This window comes from Mesoplodon bidens (genome assembly GCF_964165515.1).
Source record: "Mesoplodon bidens genome assembly, chromosome: 16".
NCBI lineage: Eukaryota > Metazoa > Chordata > Mammalia > Artiodactyla > Ziphiidae > Mesoplodon > Mesoplodon bidens.
The window spans coordinates 430,790-456,019 of record NC_138173.1 but is presented as its reverse complement, the minus strand read 5'-3'; positions in this window follow the sequence as shown (position 1 = coordinate 456,019).

Sequence of the window (25,230 nt, the reverse complement as noted above, 5' to 3'; positions counted from 1 at the left end):
GCTTAAGGTAAGGTGTAGGGCTGGTGGTGGGTTTCTATTCCGGGCTAGGGTTAGGGTTAGGGAACGGCAAGGCTTAGGGCACAGGTGAGGGTACAGAAACGTGGGAGGGTCGGGCTACGTGCTGACGCACGGGTCAGTGCCAGCGTACGGGCCAGGAGTAGGCAACGGCGCAGGATAAAGTGTAGGGCTGGTGGTGGATTTGCATTCGGGGCTAGGGTTAGGGTTAGGGAACGGCAAGGCTTAGGGCACAGGTGAGGGTACGGAAACGTGGGAGGGTCAGGCTACGTGCTGACGCACAGGTCAGTGCCAGCGTACAGGTCAGGAGTATGGTACGGCGTAAGGTACCGTGTAGGGCTGGTGGTGGGTTTCTATTCCGGGCTAGGGTTAGGGTTAGCGAACGGCAAGGCTTAGGGCACAGGTGAGGGCACGGAAACGTGGGAGGGTCAGGCTACGTGCTGACGCACGGGTCAGTGCCAGCGTACGGGTCAGGAGTAGGGTATGGCGTAAGGTAAGGTGTAGGGCTGGTGGTGGGTTTCTATTCCGGGCTAGGGTTAGGGTTAGGAAACGGCAAGGCTTAGGGCACAGGTGAGGGTACAGAAACGTGGGAGGGTCGGGCTACGTGCTGACGCACGGGTCAGTGCCAGCGTACGGGCCAGGAGTAGGCAACGGCGTAGCATAAAGTGTAGGGCTGGTGGTTGATTTCCGTTCCGGGCTAGTGTTAGGGTTAGGGAACGGCAAGGCTTAGGGCACAGGTGTGGTTACGGAAACGTGGGAGGGTCAGGCTACGTGCTGACGCTCGGGTCAGTGCCAGCGTACGGGCCAGGAGTAAGCAACGGCGTAAGGTAAGGTGTAGGGCTCGTGGTTGGTTTCCGTTCCAGGCTAGGGTTAGGGTTAGGGAACGGCAAGGCTTAGGGCACAGGTGAGGGTACGGAAACGTGGGAGGGTCGGGCTACGTGCTGACGCACGTGTCAGTGCCAGCGTACGGGCCAGGAGTAGGCAACGGCGTAGGATAAAGTGTATGGCTGGTGGTGGATTTGCGTTCCGGGCTAGGGTTAGGGTTAGGGAATGACAAGGCTTAGGGCACAGGTGAGGGTACGGAAACGTGGGAGGGTCAGGCTACGTGCTGACGCACAAGTCAGTGCCAGCGTACAGGTCAGGAGTAGGGTACGGCGTAAGGAAAAGTGTAGGGCTGGTGGTGGGTTTCTATTCCGGGCTAGGGTTAGGGTTAGGGAACGGCAAGGCTTAGGGCACAGGTGAGGGTACGGAAACGTGGGAGGGTCAGGCTACGTGCTGACGCACGTGTCAGTGCCAGCGTACGGGTCAGGAGTAGGGTACGGCGTAAGGTAAGGTGTAGGGCTGGTGGTGGCTTTCTATTCCCGGCTAGGGTTAGGGTTAGGGAACGGCAAGGCTTAGGGCACAGGTGAGGGTACGGAAACGTGGGAGGGTCAGGCTATGTGCTGACGCACGGGTCACTGCCAGCATACGGGCCAGGAGTAGGCAACGGCTTAAGGTAAGGTGTAGGGCTGGTGGTGGGTTTCTATTCCGGGCTAGGGTTAGGGTTAGGGAACGGCAAGGCTTAGGGTACAGGTGAGGGTACAGAAACGTGGGAGGGTCGGGCAACGTGCTGACGCACGGGTCAGTGCCAGCATACGGGTCAGGAGTAGGCAACGGCGTAGGATAAAGTTTAGGGCTGGTGGTGGGTTTCCATTCCGGGCTAGGGTTAGGGTTAGGGAACGGCAACGCTTAGGGCACTGGTGAGGGTACGGAAACGTGGGAGGGTCAGGCTACGTGCTGACGCACGGGTCAGTGCCAGCGTACGGGCCAGGAGTAGGCAACGGCTTAAGGTAAGGTGTAGAGCTGGTGGTGGGTTTCTATTCCGGGCTAGGGTTAGGGTTAGGGAACGGCAAGGCTTAGGGCACAGGTGAGGGTACAGAAACGTGGGAGGGTCGGGCTACGTGCTGACGCACGGGTCAGTGCCAGCGTACGGGCCAGGAGTAGGCAACGGCTTAAGGTAAGGTGTAGGGCTGGTGGTGGGTTTCTATTCCGGGCTAGGGTTAGGGTTAGGGAACGGCAAGGCTTAGGGCACAGGTGAGGGTACAGAAACGTGTGAGGGTCGGGCTACGTGCTGACGCACGGGTCAGTGCCAGCGTACGGGCCAGGAGTAGGCAACGGCGTAGGATAAAGTGTAGGGCTGGTGGTGGATTTGCGTTCGGGGCTAGGGTTAGGGTTAGGGAACGGCAAGGCTTAGGGCACAGGTGAGGGTACGGAAACGTGGGAGGGTCAGGCTACATGCTGACGCACAGGTCAGTGCCAGCGTACGGGCCAGGAGTAGGCAACGGCGTAATGTAAGGTGTCAGGCTGGTGGTGGGTTTCCGTTCTGGGCTAGGGTTAGGGTTAGGGAACGGCAAGGCTTAGGGCACAGGTGAAGGTACGGAAAAGTGGGAGGCTCGTGCTACGTGCTGAGGCACGGGTCAGTGCCAGCGTACGGGCCAGGAGTAGGCAACGGCGTAGGATAAAGTGTAGGCTGGTGGTGGATTTGCGTTCTGGGCTAGGGTTAGGGTTAGGGAACGGCAAGGCTTAGGGCACAGGAGAGGGTACGGAAACGCCAGAGTGTAAGGCTACGTGCTGATGCACGGGGCAGTGCCAGAGTACAGGCCAGGAGTAGGCAACGGCGTAGGGTAAGGTGTAGGGCTGGTGGTGGGTTTCCATTCCGGGCTAGGGTTAGGGTTAGGGAACGGCAAGGCTTAGGGCACAGGTGAGGGTACGGAAACGCGGGAGGGTAAGGCTACGTGCTGATGCATGGGTCAGTGCCAGAGTACAGGCCAGGACTAGGCAACGGCGTAGGGTAAGGTGTAGGGCTGGTGGTGGGTTTTCATTCCGGGCTAGGGTTAGCGTTAGGGAAAGGCAAGGCTTAGGGCACAGGTGAGGGTACGGAAACGTGGGAGGTTCAGGCTACGTGCTGACGCACGGGTCAGTGCCAGCATACGTGCCAGGAGTAGGCAACGGCGTAAGGTAAGGTGTAGGGCTGGTGGTTGGTTTCCGTTCCAGGCTAGGGTTAGGGTTAGGGAACGGCAAGGCTTAAGGCACAGGTGAGGGTACGGAAACGTGGGAGGGTCGGGCTACGTGCTGACGCACGGGTCAGTGCCAGCGTACGGGCCAGGAGTAGGCAACGGCGTAGGATAAAGTGTAGGGCTAGTGGTGGATTTGTGTTCCAGGCTAGGGTTAGGGTTAGGGAACGGCAAGGCTTAGGGCACAGGTGAGGGTACGGAAACGTGGGAGGGTCGGGCTACGTGCTGATGCACGGGTCAGTGCCAGCGTACTGGCCAGGAGTAGGCAACGGCGTAGGATAAAGTGTAGGGCTGGTGGTGGATTTGCGTTCCGGGCTAGGGTTAGGGTTAGGGAACGGCAAGGCTTAGGGCACAGGTGAGGGTACGGAAGCGTGGGAGGGTCAGGCTACGTGCAGACGAACGGTTCAGTGCCAGCGTACGGGTCAGGAGTAGGGTACGGCGTAAGGTAAAGTGTAGGGCTGGTGGTGGGTTTCTATTCCGGGCTAGGGTTAGGGTTAGGGAACGGCAAGGCTTAGGGCACAAGTGAGGGTACGGAAACGTGGGAGGGTCAGGCTACGTGCTGACGCACGGTTCAGTGACAGCGTACGGGCCAGGAATAGGGTACGGCGTAAGGTAAGGTGTAGGGCTGGTGGTGGGTTTCCATTCCGGGCTAGGGTTAGGGTTAGGGAACGGCAAGGCTTAGGGCACAGCTGAGGGCACGGAAACGTGGGAGGGTCAGGCTACGTGCTGACGCACGGGTCACTGCCAGCGTACGGGTCAGGAGTAGGGTACGGCGTAAGGTAAGGTGTAGGGCTGGTGGTGGGTTTCTATTCCGGGCTAGGGTTAGGGTTAGGGAACGGCAAGGCTTAGGGCACAGGTCAGGGTACGGAAACGCGGGAGGGTAAGGCTACGTGCTGATGAACGGGTCAGTGCCAGAGTACAGGCCAGGAGTAGGCAACGGCGTAGGGTAAGGTGTAGGGCTGGTGGTTGGTTTCCGTTCCAGGCTAGGGTTAGGGTTAGGGAACGGCAAGGCTTAGGGCACAGGGGAGGGTACGGAAACGTGGGAGGGTCGGGCTACGTGGTGATTCACGGGTCCGTTCCAGCGTTCGGGCCAGGAGTGGGCAACGGCGTAAGATAAGGTGTAGGGCTTGTGGTTGATTTCCGTTCCGGGATAGGGTTAGGGTTAGGGATCGGCAAGGCTTAGGGCACAGGTGAGGGTATGGAAACGTGGGAGGGTCGGGCTACGTGCAGACGCACGGGTCAGTGCCAGCGTACGGGCCAGGAGTAGGCAACGGCGTAGGATAAAGTGTACGGCTGGTGGTGGATTTGCGTTCTGGGCTAGGGTTAGGGTTAGGGAACGGCAAGGCTTAGGGCACAGGTCAGGGTACGGAAACGCGGGAGGGTAAGGCTACGTGCTGATGCACGGGTCAGTGCCAGAGTACAGGCCAGGACTAGGCAACGGCGTAGGGTAAGGTGTAGGGCTGGTGGTGGGTTTTCATTCCGGGCTAGGGTTAGCGTTAGGGAAAGGCAAGGCTTAGGGCACAGGTGAGGGTACGGAAACGTGGGAGGTTCAGGCTACGTGCTGACGCACGGGTCAGTGCCAGCATACGTGCCAGGAGTAGGCAACGGCGTAAGGTAAGGTGTAGGGCTGGTGGTTGGTTTCCGTTCCAGGCTAGGGTTAGGTTTAGGGAACGGCAAGGCTTAGGGCACAGGTGAGGGTACGGAAACGTGGGAGGGTCGGGCTACGTGCTGACGCACGGGTCAGTGCCAGCGTACGGGCCAGGGGCAGGCAACGGCGTAGGATAAAGTGTAGGGCTAGTGGTGGATTTGCGTTCCAGGCTAGGGTTAGGGTTAGGGAACGGCAAGGCTTAGGGCACAGGTGAGGGTACGGAAACGTGGGAGGGTCGGGCTACGTGCTGACGCACGGGTCAGTGCCAGCGTACGGGCCAGGAGTAGGCAACGGCGTAGGATAAAGTGTAGGGCTGGTGGTGGATTTGCGTTCGGGTCTAGGGTTAGGGTTAGGGAACGCCAAGGCTTAGGGCACAGGTGAGGGTACGGAAACGTGGGAGGGTCAGGCTACGTGTTGACGCACAGGTCAGTGCCAGCGTACAGGTCAGGAATATGGTACGGCGTAAGGTAACGTGTAGGGCTGGTGGTGGGTTTCTATTCCGGGCTAGGGTTAGGGTTAGGGAACCGCAAGGCTTAGGGCACAGGTGAGGGCACGGAAACGTGGGAGGGTCAGGCTACGTGCTGACGCACGGGTCAGTGCCAGCGTACGGGTCAGGAGTAGGGTATGGCGTAAGGTAAGGTGTAGGGCTGGTGGTGGGTTTCTATTCCGGGCTAGGGTTAGGGTTAGGGAACGGCAAGGCTTAGGACACAGGTGAGGGTACAGAAACGTGGGAGGGTCGGGCTACGTGCTGACGCACGGGTCAGTGCCAGCGTACGGGCCAGGAGTATGCAACGGCATAGGATAAAGTGTAGGGCTGGTGGTTGATTTCCGTTCCGGGCTAGTGTTAGGGTTAGGGAACGGCAAGGCTTAGGGCACAGGTGAGGTTACGGAAACGTGGGAGGGTCAGGCTACGTGCTGACGCACGGGTCAGTGCCAGCGTACGGGCCAGGAGTAAGCAACGGCGTAAGGTAAGGTGTAGGGCTGGTGGTTGGTTTCCGTTCCAGGCTAGGGTTAGGGTTAGGGAACGGCAAGGCTTAGGGCACAGGTGAGGGTACGGAAACGTGGGAGGGTCGGGCTACGTGCTGACGCACGTGTCAGTGCCAGCGTACGGGCCAGGAGTAGGCAACGGCGTAGGATAAAGTGTATGGCTGGTGGTGGATTTGCGTTCCGGGCTAGGGTTAGGGTTAGGGAACGGCAAGGCTTAGGGCACAGGTGAGGGTACGGAAACGTGGCAGGGTCAGGCTACGTGCTGACGCACAGCTCAGTGCCAGCGTACAGGTCAGGAGTAGGGTACGGCGTAAGGAAAAGTGTAGGGCTGGTGGTGGGTTTCTATTCCGGGCTAGGGTTAGGGTTAGGGAACGGCAAGGCTTAGGGCACAGGTGAGGGTACGGAAACGTGGGAGGGTCAGGCTACGTGCTGACGCACGTGTCAGTGCCAGCGTACGGGTCAGGAGTAGGGTACGGCGTAAGGTAAGGTGTAGGGCTGGTGGTGGGTTTCTATTCCGGGCTAGGGTTAGGGTTAGGGAACGGCAAGGCTTAGGGCACAGGTGAGGGTACGGAAACGTGGGAGGGTCAGGCTACGTGCTGACGCACGGGTCAGTGCCAGCGTACGGGCCAGGAGTAGGCAACGGCTTAAGGTAGGGTGTAGGGCTGGTGGTGGGTTTCTATTCCGGGCTAGGGTTAGGGTTAGGGAACGGCAAGGCTTAGGGCACAGGTGAGGGTACAGAAACGTGGGAGGGTCGGGCTACGTGTTGACGCACGGGTCAGTGCCAGCGTACGGGCCAGGAGCAGGCAACGGCGTTGGATAAAGTGTAGGGCTCGTGTTGGATTTGCGTTCGGGGCTAGGGTTAGGGTTAGGGAACGGCAAGGCTTAGGGCACAGGTGAGGGTACGGAAACGTGGGAGGGTCAGGCTACGTGCTGACGCACAGGTCAGTGCCAGCGTACAGGTCAGGAGTAGGCAACGGCGTAGGATAAAGTGTAGGGCTGGTGGTGGATTTGCGTTCGGGTCTAGGGTTAGGGTTAGGGAACGCCAAGGCTTAGGGCACAGGTGAGGGTACGGAAACGTGGGAGGGTCAGGCTACGTGTTGACGCACAGGTCAGTGCCAGCGTACAGGTCAGGAATATGGTACGGCGTAAGGTAACGTGTAGGGCTGGTGGTGGGTTTCTATTCCGGGCTAGGGTTAGGGTTAGGGAACCGCAAGGCTTAGGGCACAGGTGAGGGCACGGAAACGTGGGAGGGTCAGGCTACGTGCTGACGCACGGGTCAGTGCCAGCGTACGGGTCAGGAGTAGGGTATGGCGTAAGGTAAGGTGTAGGGCTGGTGGTGGGTTTCTATTCCGGGCTAGGGTTAGGGTTAGGGAACGGCAAGGCTTAGGACACAGGTGAGGGTACAGAAAAGTGGGAGGGTCGGGATACGTGCTGACGCACGGGTCAGTGCCAGCGTACGGGCCAGGAGTATGCAACGGCATAGGATAAAGTGTAGGGCTGGTGGTTGATTTCCGTTCCGGGCTAGTGTTAGGGTTAGGGAACGGCAAGGCTTAGGGCACAGGTGAGGTTACGGAAACGTGGGAGGGTCAGGCTACGTGCTGACGCACGGGTCAGTGCCAGCGTACGGGCCAGGAGTAAGCAACGGCGTAAGGTAAGGTGTAGGGCTGGTGGTTGGTTTCCGTTCCAGGCTAGGGTTAGGGTTAGGGAACGGCAAGGCTTAGGGCACAGGTGAGGGTACGGAAACGTGGGAGGGTCGGGCTACGTGCTGACGCACGTGTCAGTGCCAGCGTACGGGCCAGGAGTAGGCAACGGCGTAGGATAAAGTGTATGGCTGGTGGTGGATTTGCGTTCCGGGCTAGGGTTAGGGTTAGGGAACGGCAAGGCTTAGGGCACAGGTGAGGGTACGGAAACGTGGCAGGGTCAGGCTACGTGCTGACGCACAGCTCAGTGCCAGCGTACAGGTCAGGAGTAGGGTACGGCGTAAGGAAAAGTGTAGGGCTGGTGGTGGGTTTCTATTCCGGGCTAGGGTTAGGGTTAGGGAACGGCAAGGCTTAGGGCACAGGTGAGGGTACGGAAACGTGGGAGGGTCAGGCTACGTGCTGACGCACGTGTCAGTGCCAGCGTACGGGTCAGGAGTAGGGTACGGCGTAAGGTAAGGTGTAGGGCTGGTGGTGGGTTTCTATTCCGGGCTAGGGTTAGGGTTAGGGAACGGCAAGGCTTAGGGCACAGGTGAGGGTACGGAAACGTGGGAGGGTCAGGCTACGTGCTGACGCACGGGTCAGTGCCAGCGTACGGGCCAGGAGTAGGCAACGGCTTAAGGTAGGGTGTAGGGCTGGTGGTGGGTTTCTATTCCGGGCTAGGGTTAGGGTTAGGGAACGGCAAGGCTTAGGGCACAGGTGAGGGTACAGAAACGTGGGAGGGTCGGGCTACGTGTTGACGCACGGGTCAGTGCCAGCGTACGGGCCAGGAGCAGGCAACGGCGTTGGATAAAGTGTAGGGCTGGTGTTGGATTTGCGTTCGGGGCTAGGGTTAGGGTTAGGGAACGGCAAGGCTTAGGGCACAGGTGAGGGTACGGAAACGTGGGAGGGTCAGGCTACGTGCTGACGCACAGGTCAGTGCCAGCGTACAGGTCAGGAGTAGGGTACGGCGTAAGGTAAGGTGTAGGGCTGTTGGTGGGTTTCTATTCCGGGCTAGGGTTAGGGTTAGGGAACGGCAAGGCATAGGGCACAGGTGAGGGTACGGAAACGTGGGAGGGTCAGGCTTCGTGCTGACGCACGGGTCAGTGCCAGCGTTCGGGTCAGGAGTAGGTTATGGCGTAAGGTAAGGTGTAGGGCTGGTGGTGGGTTTCCGTTCCGGGCTAGGGTTAGGGTTAGGGAACGGCAAGGCTTAGGGCACAGGTGAAGGTACGGAAACGTGGGAGGCTCGTGCTACGTGCTGACGCACGGGTCAGTGCCAGCGTACGGGCCAGGAGTAGGCAACGGCGTAGGATAAAGTGTAGGCTGGTGGTGGATTTGCGTTCTGGGCTAGGGTTAGGGTTAGGGAACGGCAAGGCTTACGGCACAGGAGAGGGTTCGGAAACGCCAGAGTGTAAGGCTACGTGCTGATGCACGGGGCAGTGCCAGAGTACAGGCTAGGAGTAGGCAACGGCGTAGGATAAAGTGTAGGGCTGGTGGTGGGTTTCTATTCCGGGCTAGGGTTAGGGTTAGGGAACGGCAAGGCTTAGGGCACAAGTGAGGGTACGGAAACGTGGGAGGGTCAGGCTACGTGCTGACGCACGGTTCAGTGCCAGCGTACGGGCCAGGAATAGGGTACGGCGTAAGGTAAGGTGTAGGGCTGGTGGTGGGTTTCCATTCCGGGCTAGGGTTAGGGTTAGGGAACGGCAAGGCTTAGGGCACAGCTGAGGGTACGGAAACGTGGGAGGGTCAGGCTACGTGCTGACGCACTGGTCAGTGCCAACGTACGGGCCAGGAGTAGGGTACGGCGTAAGGTAAGGTGTAGGGCTTGTGGTTGATTTCCGTTCCAGGCTAGGGTTAGGGTTAGGGAACGGCAAGGCTTAGGGCAAAGGAGAGGGTACGGAAACGTGGGAGGGTCGGGCCCCGTGCTGACGCACGGGTTAGTGCCAGCATACGGGCCAGGAGTAGGCAACGGCGTAGGATAAAGTGTAGGGCTGGTGGTGGGTTTCCATTCCGGGCTAGGGTTAGGGTTAGGGAACGGCAACGCTTAGGGCACAGGTGAGGGTACGGAAACGTGGGAGGGTCAGGCTACGTGCTGACGCACGGGTCAGTGCCAGCGTACGGGCCAGGAGTAGGCAACGGCTTAAGGTAAGGTGTAGGGCTGGTGGTGGGTTTCTATTCCGGGCTAGGGTTAGGGTTAGGGAACGGCAAGGCTTAGGGCACAGGTGAGGGTACAGAAACGTGGGAGGTTCGGGCTACGTGCTGACGCACGGGTCAGTGCCAGCGTACGGGCCAGGAGTAGGCAACGGCTTAAGGTAAGGTGTAGGGCTGGTGGTGGGTTTCTATTCCGGGCTAGGGTTAGAGTTAGGGAACGGCAAGGCTTAGGGCACAGGTGAGGGTACAGAAACGTGGGAGGGTCGGGCTACGTGCTGACGCACGGGTCAGTGCCAGCGTACGGGCCAGGAGTAGGCAACGGCGTAGGATAAAGTGTAGGGCTGGTGGTGGATTTGCATTCGGGGCTAGGGTTAGGGTTAGGGAACGGCAAGGCTTAGGGCACAGGTGAGGGTACGGAAACGTGGGAGGGTCAGGCTACGTGCTGACGCACAGGTCAGTGCCAGCGTACAGGTCAGGAGTATGGTACGGCGTAAGGTACCGTGTAGGGCTGGTGGTGGGTTTCTATTCCGGGCTAGGGTTAGGGTTAGCGAACGGCAAGGCTTAGGGCACAGGTGAGGGCACGGAAACGTGGGAGGGTCAGGCTACGTGCTGACGCACGGGTCAGTGCCAGCGTACGGGTCAGGAGTAGGGTATGGCGTAAGGTAAGGTGTAGGGCTGGTGGTGGGTTTCTATTCAGGGCTAGGGTTAGGGTTAGGGAACGGCAAGGCTTAGGGCACAGGTGAGGGTACAGAAACGTGGGAGGGTCGGGCTACGTGCTGACACACGGGTCAGTGCCAGCGTACGGGCCAGGAGTAGGCAACGGCGTAGGATAAAGTGTAGGGCTGGTGGTTGATTTCCGTTCCGGGCTAGTGTTAGGGTTAGGGAACGGCAAGGCTTAGGGCACAGGTGAGGTTACGGAAACGTGGGAGGGTCAGGCTACGTGCTGAAGCTCGTGTCAGTGCCAGCGTACGGGCCAGGAGTAAGCAACGGCGTAAGGTAAGGTGTAGGGCTCGTGGTTGGTTTCCGTTCCAGGCTAGGGTTAGGGTTAGGGAACGGCAAGGCTTAGGGCACAGGTGAGGGTACGGAAACGTGGGAGGGTCGGGCTACGTGCTGACGCACGGGTCAGTGCCAGCGTACGGGCCAGGAGTAGGCAACGGCGTAGGATAAAGTGTAGGGCTGGTGGTGGATTTGCGTTCCGGGCTAGGGTTAGGGTTAGGGAACGGCATGGCTTAGGGCACAGGTGATGGTACGGAAACGTGGGAGGGCCAGGCTACGTGCTGACGCACGGTTCAGTGCCAGCGTACGGGCCAGGAATAGGGTACGGTGTAATGTAAGGTGTCAGGCTGGTGGTGGGTTTCCGTTCCGGGCTAGGGTTAGGGTTAGGGAACGGCAAGGCTTAGGGCACAGGTGAAGGTACGGAAACGTGGGAGGCTCGTGCTACGTGCTGACGCACGGGTCAGTGCCAGCGTACGGGCCAGGAGTTGGCAACGGCGTAGGATGAAGTGTAGGCTGGTGGTGGATTTGCGTTCTGGGCTAGGGTTAGGGTTAGGGAACGGCAAGGCTTAGGGCACAGGAGAGGGTACGGAAACGCCAGAGTGTAAGGCTACGTGCTGATGCACGGGGCAGTGCCAGAGTACAGGCCAGGAGTAGGCAACGGCGTAGGGTAAGGTGTAGGGCTGGTGGTGGGTTTCCATTCCGGGCTAGGGTTAGGGTTAGGGAACGGCAAGGCTTAGGGCACAGGTGAGGGTACGGAAACGTGGGAGGGTCAGGCTACGTGCTGACGCACGGGTCAGTGCCAGCGTACGGGCCAGGTGTAGGCAACGGCGTAAGGTAAGGTGTAGGGCTGGTGGTTGTTTTCCGTTCCAGGCTAGGGTTAGGGTTAGGGAACGGCAAGGCTTAGGGCACAGGTGAGGGTACGGAAACGTGGGAGGGTCGGGCTACGTGCTGATGCACGGGTCAGTGCCTGCGTACTGGCCAGGAGTAGGCAACGGCGTAGGATAAAGTGTAGGGCTGGTGGTGGATTTGCGTTCCGGGCTAGGGTTAGGGTTAGGGAACGGCAAGGCTTAGGGCACAGGTGAGGGTACGGAAGCGTGGGAGGGTCAGGCTACGTGCAGACGAACGGGTCAGTGCCAGCGTACGGGTCAGGAGTAGGGTACGGCGTAAGGTAAGGTGTAGGGCTGGTGGTGGGTTTCTATTCCGGGCTAGGGTTAGGGTTAGGGAACGGCAAGGCTTAGGGCACAAGTGAGGGTACGGAAACGTGGGAGGGTCAGGCTACGTGCTGACGCACGGTTCAGTGCCAGCGTACGGGCCAGGAATAGGGTACGGCGTAAGGTAAGGTGTAGGGCTGGTGGTGGGTTTCCATTCCGGGCTAGGGTTAGGGTTAGGGAACGGCAAGGCTTAGGGCACAGCTGAGGGCACGGAAACGTGGGAGGGTCAGGCTACGTGCTGACGCACGGGTCAGTGCCAGCGTACGGGTCAGGAGTAGGGTACGGCGTAAGGTAAGGTGTAGGGCTGGTGGTGGGTTTCTATTCCGGGCTAGGGTTAGGGTTAGGGAACGGCAAGGCTTAGGGCACAGGTCAGGGTACGGAAACGCGGGAGGGTAAGGCTACGTGCTGATGAACGGGTCAGTGCCAGAGTACAGGCCAGGAGTAGGCAACGGCGTAGGGTAAGGTGTAGGGCTGGTGGTTGGTTTCCGTTCCAGGCTAGGGTTAGGGTTAGGGAACGGCAAGGCTTAGGGCACAGGGGAGGGTACGGAAACGTGGGAGGGTCGGGCTACGTGCTGATTCACGGGTCCGTGCTAGCGTTCGGGCCAGGAGTGGGCAACGGCGTAAGGTAAGGTGTAGGGCTGGTGGTGGGTTTCTATTCCGGGCTAGGGTTAGGGTTAGGGAACGGCAAGGCTTAGGGCACAGGTGAGGGTACAGAAACGTGGGAGGGTCGGGCTACGTGCTGACTCACGGGTCAGTGCCAGCATACGGGCCAGGAGTATGCAACGGCGTAGGATAAAGTGTAGGGCTGGTGGTTGATTTCCGTTCCGGGCTAGTGTTAGGGTTAGGGAATGGCAAGGCTTAGGGCACAGGTGAGGGTACGGAAACGTGGGAGGGTCAGGCTACGTGCTGACGCACGTGTCAGTGCCAGCGTACGGGTCAGGAGTAGGGTACGGCGTAAGGAAAAGTGTAGGGCTGGTGGTGGGTTTCTATTCCGGGCTAGGGTTAGGGTTAGGGAACGGCAAGGCTTAGGGCACAGGTGAGGGTACGGAAACGTGGGAGGGTCAGGCTACGTGCTGACGCACGTGTCAGTGCCAGCGTACGGGCCAGGAGTAGGCAACGGCGTAGGATAAAGTGTAGGCTGGTGGTGGATTTGCGTTCTGGGCTAGGGTTAGGGTTAGGGAACGGCAAGGCTTACGGCACAGGAGAGGGTACGGAAACGCCAGAGTGTAAGGCTACGTGCTGATGCACGGGGCAGTGCCAGAGTACAGGCCAGGAGTAGGCAACGGCGTAGGATAAAGTGTAGGGCTGGTGGTGGGTTTCTATTCTGGGCTAGGGTTAGGGTTAGGGAACAGCAAGGCTTAGGGCACAAGTGAGGGTACGGAAACGTGGGAGGGTCAGGCTACGTGCTGACGCACGGTTCAGTGCCAGCGTACGGGCCAGGAATAGGGTACGGCGTAAGGTAAGGTGTAGGGCTGGTGGTGGGTTTCCATTCCGGGCTAGGGTTAGGGTTAGGGAACGGCAAGGCTTAGGGCACAGCTGAGGGTACGGAAACGTGGGAGGGTCAGGCTACGTGCTGACGCACTGGTCAGTGCCAACGTACGGGCCAGGAGTAGGGTACGGCGTAAGGTAAGGTGTAGGGCTTGTGGTTGATTTCCGTTCCAGGCTAGGGTTAGGGTTAGGGAACGGCAAGGCTTAGGGCAAAGGAGAGGGTACGGAAACGTGGGAGGGTCGGGCCCCGTGCTGACGCACGGGTTAGTGCCAGCATACGGGCCAGGAGTAGGCAACGGCGTAGGATAAAGTGTAGGGCTGGTGGTGGGTTTCCATTCCGGGCTAGGGTTAGGGTTAGGGAACGGCAACGCTTAGGGCACAGGTGAGGGTACGGAAACGTGGGAGGGTCAGGCTACGTGCTGATGCACGGGTAAGTGCCAGCGTACGGGCCAGGAGTAGGCAACGGCTTAAGGTAAGGTGTAGGGCTGGTGGTGGGTTTCTATTCCGGGCTAGGGTTAGGGTTAGGGAACGGCAAGGCTTAGGGCACAGGTGAGGGTACAGAAACGTGGGAGGTTCGGGCTACGTGCTGACGCACGGGTCAGTGCCAGCGTACGGGCCAGGAGTAGGCAACGGCTTAAGGTAAGGTGTAGGGCTGGTCGTGGGTTTCTATTCCGGGCTAGGGTTAGGGTTAGGGAACGGCAAGGCTTAGGGCACAGGTGAGGGTACAGAAACGTGGGAGGGTCGGGCTATGGGCTGATTCACGGGTCCGTGCCAGCGTTCGGGCCAGGAGTGGGCAACGGCGTAAGGTAAGGTGTAGGGCTTGTGGTTGATTTCCGTTCTGGGATAGGGTTAGGGTTAGGGATCGGCAAGGCTTAGGGCACAGGTGAGGGTATGGAAACGTGGGAGGGTCGGGCTACGTGCAGACGCACGGGTCAGTGCCAGCATACGGGCCAGGAGTATGCAACGGCGTAGGATAAAGTGTAGGGCTGGTGGTTGATTTCCGTTCCTGGCTAGTGTTAGGGTTAGGGAATGGCAAGGCTTAGGGCACAGGTGAGGTTACGGAAACGTGGGAGGTTCAGGCTACGTGCTGACGCACGGGTCAGTGCCAGCGTACGGGCCAGGAGTAAGCAACGGCGTAAGGTAAGGTGTAGGGCTGGTGGTTGGTTTCCGTTCCAGGCTAGGGTTAGGGTTAGGGAACGGCAAGGCTTAGGGCACAGGTGAGGGTACGGAAACGTGGGAGGGTCGGGCTACGTGCTGATGCACGGGTCAGTGCCAGCGTACTGGCCAGGAGTAGGCAACAGCGTAGGATAAAGTGTAGGGCTGGTGGTGGATTTGCGTTCCGGGCTAGGGTTATGGTTAGGGAACGGCAAGGCTTAGGGCACAGGTGAGGGTACGGAAACGTGGGAGGGTCAGGCTACGTGCAGACGAACGGGTCAGTGCCAGCGTACGGGTCAGGAGTAGGGTACGGCGTAAGGTAAGGTGTAGGGCTGGTGGTGGGTTTCTATTCCGGGCTAGGGATAGGGTTAGGGAACGGCAAGGCTTAGGGCACAAGTGAGGGTACGGCAACGTGGGAGGGTCAGGCTACGTGCTGACGCACGGTTCAGTGCCAGCGTACGGGCCAGGAATAGGGTACGGCGTAAGGTAAGGTGTAGGGCTGGTGGTGGGTTTCCATTCCGGGCTAGGGTTAGGGTTAGGGAACGGCAAGGCTTAGGGCACAGCTGAGGGCACGGAAACGTGGGAGGGTCAGGCTACGTGCTGACGCACGGGTCAGTGCCAGCGTACGGGTCAGGAGTAGGGTACGGCGTAAGGTAAGGTGTAGGGCTGGTGGTGGGTTTCTATTCCGGGCTAGGGTTAGGGTTAGGGAACGGCAAGGCTTAGGGCACAGGTCAGGGTACGGAAACGCGGGAGGGTAAGGCTACGTGCTGATGAACGGGTCAGTGCCAGAGTACAGGCCAGAAGTAGGCAACGGCGTAGGGTAAGGTGTAGGGCTGGTGGTTGGTTTCCGTTCCAGGCTAGGGTTAGGGTTAGGGAACGGCAAGGCTTAGGGCACAGGGGAGGGTACGGAAACGTGGGAGGGTCAGGCTACGTGCTGACGCACGGGTCAGTGCCAGCGTACGGGCCAGGAGTAGGCAACGGCTTAAGGTAGGGTGTAGGGCTGGTGGTGGGTTTCTATTCCGGGCTAGGGTTAGGGTTAGGGAACGGCAAGGCTTAGGGCACAGGTGAGGGTACAGAAACGTGGGAGGGTCGGGCTACGTGCTGACGCACGGGTCAGTGCCAGCGTACGGGCCAGGAGTAGGCAACGGCTTAAGGTAAGGTGTAGGGCTGGTGGTGGGTTTCTATTCCGGGCTAGGGTTAGGGTTAGGGAACGGCAAGGCTTAGGGCACAGGTGAGGGTACAGAAACGTGGGAGGGTCGGGCTACGTGCTGACGCACGGGTCAGTGCCAGCGTACGGGCCAGGAGTAGGCAACGGCGTAGGATAAAGTGTAGGGCTGGTGGTGGATTTGCATTCGGGGCTAGGGTTAGGGTTAGGGAACGGCAAGGCTTAGGGCACAGGTGAGGGTACGGAAAAGTGGGAGGGTCAGGCTACGTGCTGACGCACAGGTTAGTGCCAGCGTACAGGTCAGGAGTATGGTACGGCGTAAGGTACCGTGTAGGGCTGGTGGTGGGTTTCTATTCCGGGCTAGGGTTAGGGTTAGCGAACGGCAAGGCTTAGGGCACAGGTGAGGGCACGGAAACGTGGGAGGGTCAGGCTACGTGCTGACGCACGGGTCAGTGCCAGCGTACGGGTCAGGAGTAGGGTATGGCGTAAGGTAAGGTGTAGGGCTGGTGGTGGGTTTCTATTCCGGGCTAGGGTTAGGGTTAGGGAACGGCAAGGCTTAGGGCACAGGTGAGGGTACAGAAACGTGGGAGGGTCGGGCTACGTGCTGACGCACGGGTCAGTGCCAGCGTACGGGCCAGGAGTAGGCAACGGCGTAGGATAAAGTGTAGGGCTGGTGGTTGATTTCCGTTCCGGGCTAGTGTTAGGGTTAGGGAACGGCAAGGCTTAGGGCACAGGTGAGGTTACGGAAACGTGGGAGGGTCAGGCTACGTGCTGACGCTCGGGTCAGTGCCAGCGTACGGGCCAGGAGTAAGCAACGGCGTAAGGTAAGGTGTAGGGCTCGTGGTTGCTTTCCGTTCCAGGCTAGGGTTAGGGTTAGGGAACGGCAAGGCTTAGGGCACAGGTGAGGGTACGGAAACGTGGGAGGGTCGGGCTACGTGCTGACGCACGTGTCAGTGCCAGCGTACAGGTCAGGAGTAGGGTACGGCGTAAGGTAAGGTGTAGGGCTGGTGGTGGCTTTCTATTCCCGGCTAGGGTTAGGGTTAGGGAACGGCAAAGCTTAGGGCACAGGTGAGGGTACGGAAACGTGGGAGGGTCAGGCTACGTGCTGACGCACGGGTCAGTGCCAGCGTACGGGCCGGGAGTAGGCAACGGCTTAAGGTAAGGTGTTGGGCTGGTGGTGGGTTTCTATTCCGGGCTAGGGTTAGGGTTAGGGAACGGCAAGGCTTAGGGCACAGGTGAGGGTACAGAAACGTGGGAGGGTCGGGCTACGTGCTGACGCACGGGTCAGTGCCAGCATACGGGTCAGGAGTAGGCAACGGCGTAGGATAAAGTGTAGGGCTGGTGGTGGGTTTCCATTCCGGGCTAGGGTTAGGGTTAGGGAACGGCAACGCTTAGGGCACTGGTGAGGGTACGGAAACGTGGGAGGGTCAGGCTACGTGCTGACGCACGGGTCAGTGCCAGCGTACGGGCCAGGAGTAGGCAACGGCTTAAGGTAAGGTGTAGGGCTGGTGGTGGGTTTCTATTCCTGGCTAGGGTTAGGGTTAGGGAATGGCAAGGCTTAGGGCACAGGTGAGGGTACAGAAACATGGGAGGGTCGGGCTACGTGCTGACGCACGGGTCAGTGCCAGCGTACGGGCCAGGAGTAGGCAACGGCTTAAGGTAAGGTGTAGGGCTGGTGGTGGGTTTCTATTCCGGGCTAGGGTTAGGTTTAGGGAACGGCAAGGCTTAGGGCACAGGTGAGGGTACAGAAACGTGTGAGTGTCGGGCTACGTGCTGACGCACGGGTCAGTGCCAGCGTACGGGCCAGGAGTAGGCAACGGCGTAGGATAAAGTGTAGGGCTGGTGGTGGATTTGCGTTCGGGGCTAGGGTTAGGGTTAGGGAACGGCAAGGCTTAGGGCACAGGTGAGGGTACGGAAACGTGGGAGGGACAGTCTACGTGCTGACGCACAGGTCAGTGCCAGCGTACAGGTCAGGAGTAGGGTACGGCGTAAGGTATGGTGTAGGGCTGGTGGTGGGTTTCTATTCCGGGCTAGGGTTAGGGTTAGGGAACGGCAAGGCTTAGGGCACAGGTGAGGGTACGGAAACGTGAGAGGGTCGGGCTACGTGCTGACGCACGGGTCAGTGCCAGCGTACGGGCCAGGAGTAGGCAACGGCGTAGGATAAAGTGTAGGGCTGGTGGTGGATTTGCGTTCCGGGCTAGGGTTAGGGTTAGGGAACGGCATGGCTTAGGGCACAGGTGAGGGTACGGAAACGTGGGAGGGTCGGGCTACGTGCTGACGCACGGTTCAGTGCCAGCGTACGGGCCAGGAATAGGGTACGGCGTAATGTAAGGTGTCAGGCTGGTGGTGGGTTTCCGTTCCGGGCTAGGGTTAGGGTTAGGGAACGGCAAGGCTTAGGGCACAGGTGAAGGTACGGAAACGTGGGAGGCTCGTGCTACGTGCTGACGCACGGGTCAGTGCCAGCGTACGGGCCAGGAGTAGGCAACGGCGTAGGATAAAGTGTAGGCTGGTGGTGGATTTGCGTTCTGGGCTAGGGTTAGGGTTAGGGAACGGCAAGGCTTAGGGCACAGGAGAGGGTACGGAAACGCCAGAGTGTAAGGCTACGTGCTGATGCACGGGGCAGTGCCAGAGTACAGGCCAGGAGTAGGCAACGGCGTAGGGTAAGGTGTAGGGCTGGTGGTGGGTTTCCATTCCGGGCTAGGGTTAGGGTTAGGGAACGGCAAGGCTTAGGGCACAGGAGAGGGTACGGAAACGTGGGAGGGTCAGGTTACGTGCTGACGCACGGGTCAGTGCCAGCGTACGGGCCAGGTGTAGGCAACGGCGTAAGGTAAGGTGTAGGGCTGATGGTTGTTTTCCGTTCCAGGCTAGGGTTAGGGTTAGGGAACGGCAAGGCTTAGGGCACAGGTGAGGGTACGGAAACGTGGGAGGGTCGGGCTACGTGCTGATGCACGGGTCAGTGCCAGCGTACTGGCCAGGAGTAGGCAACGGCGTAGGATAAAGTGTAGGGCTGGTGGTGGATTTGCGTTCCGGGCTAGGGTTAGGGTTAGGGAACGGCAAGGCTTAGGGCACAGGTGAGGGTACGGAAGCGTGGGAGGGTCAGGCTACGTGCAGACGAACGGGTCAGTGCCAGCGTACGGGTCAGGAGTAGGGTACGGCGTAAGGTAAGGTGTAGGGCTGGTGGTGGGTTTCTATTCCGGGCTAGGGTTAGGGTTAGGGAACGGCAAGGCTTAGGGCACAAGTGAGGGTACGGAAACGTGGGAGGGTCAGGCTACGTGCTGACGCACGGTTCAGTGCCAGCGTACGGGCCAGGAATAGGGTACGGCGTAAGGTAAGGTGTAGGGCTGGTGGTGGGTTTCCATTCCGGGCTAGGGTTAGGGTTAGGGAACGGCAAGGCTTAGGGCACAGCTGAGGGCACGGAAACGTGGGAGGGTCAGGCTACGTGCTGACGCACGGGTCAGTGCCAGCGTACGGGTCAGGAGTAGGGTACGGCGTAAGGTAAGGTGTAGGGCTGGTGGTGGGTTTCTATTCCGGGCTAGGGTTAGGGTTAGGGAACGGCAAGGCTTAGGGCACAGGTCAGGGTACGGAAACGCGGGAGGGTAAGGCTACGTGCTGATGAACGGGTCAGTGCCAGAGTACAGGCCAGGAGTAGGCAACGGCGTAGGGTAACGTGTAGGGCTGGTGGTTGGTTTCCGTTCCAGGCTAGGGTTAGGGTTAGGGAACGGCAAGGCTTAGGGCACAGGTGAGGGTACCGAAACGTGGGAGGGTCAGGCTACGTGCTGATTCACGGGTCCGTGCCAGCGTTCGGGCCAGGAGTGGGCAACGGCGTAAGGTAAGGTGTAGGGCTTGTGGTTGATTTCCGTTCTGGGATAGGGTTAGGGTTAGGGATCGGCAAGGCTTAGGGCACAGGTGAGGGTATGGAAACGTGGGAGGGTCGGGCTACGTGCAGACGCACGGGTCAGTGCCAGCGTACGGGCCAGGAGTAGGCAACGGCGTAGGATAAAGTGTACGGCTGGTGGTGGATTTGCGTTCTGGGCTAGGGTTAGGGTTAGGGAACGGCAAGGCTTAGGGCACAGGTCAGGGTACGGAAACGCGGGAGGGTAAGGCTACGTGCTGATGCACGGGTCAGTGCCAGAGTACAGGCCAGGACTAGGCAACGGCGTAGGGTAAGGTGTAGGGCTGGTGGTGGGTTTTCATTCCGGGCTAGGGTTAGCGTTAGGGAAAGGCAAGGCTTAGGGCACAGGTGAGGGTACGGAAACGTGGGAGGTTCAGGCTACGTGCTGACGCATGGGTCAGTGCCAGCATACGTGCCAGGAGTAGGCAACGGCGTAAGGTAAGGTGTAGGGCTGGTGGTTGGTTTCCGTTCCAGGCTAGGGTTAGGGTTAGGGAACGGCAAGGCTTAGGGCACAGGTGAGGGTACGGAAACGTGGGAGGGTCGGGCTACGTGCTGACGCACGGGTCAGTGCCAGCGTACGGGCCAGGAGTAGGCAACGGCGTAGGATAAAGTGTAGGGCTAGTGGTGGATTTGCGTTCCAGGCTAGGGTTAGGGTTAGGGAACGGCAAGGCTTAGGGCACAGGTGAGGGTACGGAAACGTGGGAGGGTCGGGCTACGTGCTGACGCACGGGTCAGTGCCAGCGTACGGGCCAGGAGTAGGCAACGGCGTAGGATAAAGTGTAGGGCTGGTGGTGGATTTGCGTTCGGGGCTAGGGTTAGGGTTAGGGAACGGCAAGGCTTAGGGCACAGGTGAGGGTACGGAAACGTGGGAGGGTCAGGCTACGTGCTGACGCACAGGTCAGTGCCAGCGTACAGGTCAGGAATATGGTACGGCGTAAGGTAAGGTGTAGGGCTGGTGGTGGGTTTCTATTCCGGGCTAGGGTTAGGGTTAGGGAACGGCAAGGCTTAGGGCACAGGTGAGGGTACAGAAACGTGGGAGGGTCGGGCTACGTGCTGACGCACGGGTCAGTGCCAGCGTACGGGCCAGGAGTATGCAACGGCGTAGGATAAAGTGTAGGGCTGGTGGTTGATTTCCGTTCCGGGCTAGTGTTAGGGTTAGGGAACGGCAAGGCTTAGGGCACAGGTGAGGTTACGGAAACGTGGGAGGGTCAGGCTACGTGCTGACGCACGGGTCAGTGCCAGCGTACGGGCCAGGAGTAAGCAACGGCGTAAGGTAAGGTGTAGGGCTGGTGGTTGGTTTCCTTTCCAGGCTAGGGTTAGGGTTAGGGAACGGCAAGGCTTAGGGCACAGGTGAGGGTACGGAAACGTGGGAAGGTCGGGCTACGTGCTGACGCACGTGTCAGTGCCAGCGTACGGGCCAAGAGTAGGCAACAGCGTAGGATAAAGTGTATGGCTGGTGGTGGATTTGCGTTCCGGGCTAGGGTTAGGGTTAGGGAACGGCAAGGCTTAGGGCACAAGTGAGGGTACGGAAACGTGGCAGGGTCAGGCTACGTGCTGACGCACAGCTCAGTGCCAGCGTACAGGTCAGGAGTAGGGTACGGTGTAAGGAAAAGTTTAGGGCTGGTGGTGGGTTTCTATTCCGGGCTAGGGTTAGGGTTAGGGAACGGCAAGGCTTAGGGCACAGGTGAGGGTACGGAAACGTGGGAGGGTCAGGCTACGTGCTGACGCACGTGTCAGTGCCAGCGTACGGGTCAGGAGTAGGGTACGGCGTAAGGTAAGGTGTAGGGCTGGTGGTGGGTTTCTATTCCGGGCTAGGGTTAGGGTTAGGGAACGGCAAGGCTTAGGGCACAGGTGAGGGTACGGAAACGTGGGAGGGTCAGGCTACGTGCTGACGCACGGGTCAGTGCCAGCGTACGGGCCAGGAGTAGGCAACGGCTTAAGGTAGGGTGTAGGGCTGGTGGTGGGTTTCTATTCAGGGCTAGGGTTAGGGTTAGGGAACGGCAAGGCTTAGGGCACAGGTGAGGGTACAGAAACGTGGGAGGGTCGGGCTACGTGATGACGCACGGGTCAGTGCCAGCATACGGGTCAGGTGTAGGCAACGACGTAGGATAAAGTGTAGGGCTGGTGGTGGGTTTCCATTCCGGGCTAGGGTTAGGGTTAGGGAACGGCAACGCTTAGGGCACAGGTGAGGGTACGGAAACGTGGGAGGGTCAGGCTACGTGCTGACGCACGGGTCAGTGCCAGCGTACGGGCCAGGAGTAGGCAACGGCTTAAGGTAAGGTGTAGGGCTGGTGGTGGGTTTCTATTCCGGGCTAGGGTTAGGGTTAGGGAACGGCAAGGCTTAGGGCACAGGTGAGGGTACAGAAACGTGGGAGGGTCGGGCTACGTGCTGACGCACGGGTCAGTGCCAGCGTACGGGCCAGGAGCAGGCAACGGCGTAGGATAAAGTGTAGGGCTGGTGGTGGATTTGCGTTCGGGGCTAGGGTTAGGGTTAGGGAACGGCAAGGCTTAGGGCACAGGTGAGGGTACGGAAACGTGGGAGGGTCAGGCTACGTGCTGACGCACAGGTCAGTGCCAGCGTACAGGTCAGGTGTAGGGTACGGCGTAAGGTAAGGTGTAGGGCTGGTGGTGGGTTTCCGTTCCGGGCTAGGGTTAGGGTTAGGGAACGGCAAGGCTTAGGGCACAGGTGAAGGTACGGAAACGTGGGAGGCTCGTGCTACGTGCTGACGCACGGGTCAGTGCCAGCGTACGAGCCAGGAGTAGGCAACGGCGTAGGATAAAGTGTAGGCTGGTGGTGGATTTGCGTTCTGGGCTAGGGTTAGGGTTAGGGAACGGCAAGGCTTACGGCACAGGAGAGGGTACGGAAACGCCAGAGTGTAAGGCTACGTGCTGATGCACGGGGCAGTGCCAGAGTACAGGCCAGGAGTAGGCAACGGCGTAGGATAAAGTGTAGGGCTGGTGGTGGGTTTCTATTCTGGGCTAGGGTTAGGGTTAGGGAACGGCAAGGCGTAGGGCACAAGTGAGGGTACGGAAACGTGGGAGGGTCAGGCTACGTGCTGACGCACGGTTCAGTGCCAGCGTACGGGCCAGGAATAGGGTACGGCGTAAGGTAAGGTGTAGGGCTGGTGGTGGGTTTCCATTCCGGGCTAGGGTTAGGGTTAGGGAACGGCAAGGCTTAGGGCACAGCTGAGGGTACGGAAACGTGGGAGGGTCAGGCTACGTGCTGACGCACTGGTCAGTGCCAACGTACGGGCAGGAGTAGGGTACGGCGTAAGGTAAGGTGTAGGGCTTGTGGTTGATTTCCGTTCCAGGCTAGGGTTAGGGTTAGGGAACGGCAAGGCTTAGGGCAAAGGAGAGGGTACGGAAACGTGGGAGGGTCGGGCCCCGTGCTGACGCACGGGTTAGTGCCAGCATACGGGCCAGGAGTAGGCAACGGCGTAGGATAAAGTGTAGGGCTGGTGGTGGGTTTCATTCCGGGCTAGGGTTAGGGTTAGGGAACGGCAACGCTTAGGGCACAGGTGAGGGTACGGAAACGTGGGAGGGTCAGGCTACGTGCTGACGCACGGGTCAGTGCCAGCGTACGGGCCAGGAGTAGGCAACGGCTTAAGGTAAGGTGTAGGGCTGGTGGTGGGTTTCTATTCAGGGCTAGGGTTAGGGTTAGGGAACGGCAAGGCTTAGGGCACAGGTGAGGGTACAGAAACGTGGGAGGGTCGGGCTACGTGCTGACGCACGGGTCACTGCCAGCGTACGGGCCAGGAGTAGGCAACGGCGCAGGATAAAGTGTAGGGCTGGTGGTGGATTTGCATTCGGGGCTAGGGTTAGGGTTAGGGAACGGCAAGGCTTAGGGCACAGGTGAGGGTACGGAAACGTGGGAGGGTCAGGCTACGTGCTGACGCACAGGTCAGTGCCAGCGTACAGGTCAGGAGTATGGTACGGCGTAAGGTACCGTGTAGGGCTGGTGGTGGGTTTCTATTCCGGGCTAGGGTTAGGGTTAGCGAACGGCAAGGCTTAGGGCACAGGTGAGGGCACGGAAACGTGGGAGGGTCAGGCTACGTGCTGACGCACGGGTCAGTGCCAGCGTACGGGTCAGGAGTAGGGTATGGCGTAAGGTAAGGTGTAGGGCTGGTGGTGGGTTTCTATTCCGGGCTAGGGTTAGGGTTAGGAAACGGCAAGGCTTAGGGCACAGGTGAGGGTACAGAAACGTGGGAGGGTCGGGCTACGTGCTGACGCACGTGTCAGTGCCAGCATACGGGCCAGGAGTAGGCAACGGCGTAGGATAAAGTGTAGGGCTGGTGGTTGATTTCCGTTCCGGGCTAGTGTTAGGGTTAGGGAACGGCAAGGCTTAGGGCACAGGTGTGGTTACGGAAACGTGGGAGGGTCAGGCTACGTGCTGACGCTCGGGTCAGTGCCAGCGTACGGGCCAGGAGTAAGCAACGGCGTAAGGTAAGGTGTAGGGCTCGTGGTTGGTTTCCGTTCCAGGCTAGGGTTAGGGTTAGGGAACGGCAAGGCTTAGGGCACAGGTGAGAGTACGGAAACGTGGGAGGGTCGGGCTACGTGCTGACGCACGTGTCAGTGCCAGCGTACGGGCCAGGAGTAGGCAACGGCGTAGGATAAAGTGTATGGCTGGTGGTGGATTTGCGTTCTGGGCTAGGGTTAGGGTTAGGGAATGACAAGGCTTAGGGCACAGGTGAGGGTACGGAAACGTGGGAGGGTCAGGCTACGTGCTGACGCACAGGTCAGTGCCAGCGTACAGGTCAGGAGTAGGGTACGGCGTAAGGAAAAGTGTAGGGCTGGTGGTGGGTTTCTATTCCGGGCTAGGGTTAGGGTTAGGGAACGGCAAGGCTTAGGGCACAGGTGAGGGTACGGAAACGTGGGAGGTTCAGGCTACGTGCTGACGCACGTGTCAGTGCCAGCGTATGGGTCAGGAGTAGGGTACGGCGTAAGGTAAGGTGTAGGGCTGGTGGTGGCTTTCTATTCCCGGCTAGGGTTAGGGTTAGGGAACGGCAAGGCTTAGGGCACAGGTGAGGGTACGGAAACGTGGGAGGGTCAGGCTACGTGCTGACGCACGGGTCAGTGCCAGCATACGGGCCAGGAGTAGGCAACGGCTTAAGGTAAGGTGTAGGGCTGGTGGTGGGTTTCTATTCCGGGCTAGGGTTAGGGTTAGGGAACGGCAAGGCTTAGGGTACAGGTGAGGGTACAGAAACGTGGGAGGGTCGGGCAACGTGCTGACGCACGGGTCAGTGCCAGCATACGGGTCAGGAGTAGGCAACGGCGTAGGATAAAGTTTAGGGCTGGTGGTGGGTTTCCATTCCGGGCTAGGGTTAGGGTTAGGGAACGGCAACGCTTAGGGCACTGGTGAGGGTACGGAAACGTGGGAGGGTCAGGCTACGTGCTGACGCACGGGTCAGTGCCAGCGTACGGGCCAGGAGTAGGCAACGGCTTAAGGTAAGGTGTAGAGCTGGTGGTGGGTTTCTATTCCGGGCTAGGGTTAGGGTTAGGGAACGGCAAGGCTTAGGGCACAGGTGAGGGTACAGAAACGTGGGAGGGTCGGGCTACGTGCTGACGCACAGGTCAGTGCCAGCGTACGGGCCAGGAGTAGGCAACGGCTTAAGGTAAGGTGTAGGGCTGGTGGTGGGTTTCTATTCCGGACTAGGGTTAGGGTTAGGGAACGGCAAGGCTTAGGGCACAGGTGAGGGTACAGAAACGTGTGAGGGTCGGGCTACGTGCTGACGCACGGGTCAGTGCCAGCGTACGGGCCAGGAGTAGGCAACGGCGTAGGATAAAGTGTAGGGC